This window comes from Sturnira hondurensis, unplaced genomic scaffold, assembly GCF_014824575.4.
Source record: "Sturnira hondurensis isolate 20B ecotype Veracruz unplaced genomic scaffold, ASM1482457v3 Scaffold0015509, whole genome shotgun sequence".
Classification (NCBI taxonomy): Eukaryota; Metazoa; Chordata; class Mammalia; order Chiroptera; family Phyllostomidae; genus Sturnira; species Sturnira hondurensis.
The window spans coordinates 5,075,933-5,076,968 of NW_028088140.1; the positions used below are offsets into that span (position 1 = coordinate 5,075,933).

The 1,036-nt window shown below is 37.5% G+C and overlaps 1 non-coding gene across 1 annotated transcript; it reads right to left on the reverse strand.

Moving 5' to 3' along the window:
- Positions 1–575: 575 nt before the first annotated feature.
- On the reverse strand, positions 576–684 carry LOC119000039 (U6 spliceosomal RNA). The gene has a single exon (XR_005069230.1). It is a non-coding gene; the product is annotated as a U6 spliceosomal RNA (small nuclear RNA).
- Between the last annotated feature and the right edge of the window lie 352 nt (positions 685–1,036).

The following is a 1,036-nucleotide window of genomic DNA, read 5'->3' on the forward strand; positions in this document are numbered from 1 at the left end:
GATTGTGTTTATTTGGATCCTCTCTCTTCTTTTCTTGATGAGCCTGCTTAAAAGCTTGTCTATTTTGTTTATCTTTTTTTAAAAACAGCTCCTGAATTCATTGATCATTAGAATTGTGCTTTTAGTCTCTATGTCATTTAATTCTGCTTTGATCTTGGTTATTTCCTTCCTCCTACTTGCTCTGGGCTGTCTGTTGTTGTTCCTTGAGTTCTTGTAAGTGTAAGGTTAGGTTGTTTGTTTGAAATGTTTCTATCTTTTTAGGTAGGCCTGTATTGCTATGAACTTCCTTTTCAAGGCTGCCTTTGCTGTGTCCCATAAGTTTTGGGTCATCGTGAGTTCATTTTCATTTGTTTCCAGAAACTTTTTGATTTCTTCCCTAATTTCATTCTTGACCCATTCATTGTTTAATAGCATGCTATTCAATCTCCGTGATTTTGAGTATTTTGCATTTTTTTCCTTTGGTGTAGGTTTCCAGTTTCAGTCCCTTGTGATTGGAGAAAGTGCTTGGTATGATTTCAATTTTCTTGAATTTGTTGAGGCTTATGTTGTGTCCTATCATGTGGTCTATCTTTGAAAAAAATATGGAACACTTCACGAATGTGTGTCATCCTTGCGCGGGGGCCATGCTAATTAATCTTCTCTGTATCATTCCAATTATAGTACATGTGCTGCCGAAGTGAGCACTATTATTCTACAGTTCTGAAGTTAGAAGTCTAAGGTGTATCTTCCTAAGCTGAAACTAAGGTGTTGTTGGGCCTGCTTTGTTTCTGGAAGCTCAAGAGAAGGATCTGTTTTGTTGCTTTTTTCAGCTTTTATTTATTTTATTTTATTTATTTATTTTTAAAAATATTTTCTTATTTATTTTTAGAGAGGGGAAGGAAGGGAGAAAGAAAGGGAAACATCAATGTGTGGTTTCCTCTAGCACACCCCCTACTAGGGACCTGGCCCACAAGCCAGGCATGTGCCTTGACTGGGAATTGAACCAGTGTCTCTTTGGTTCACAGGCCCAAACTCAATCTACTGAGCTACACCAGCA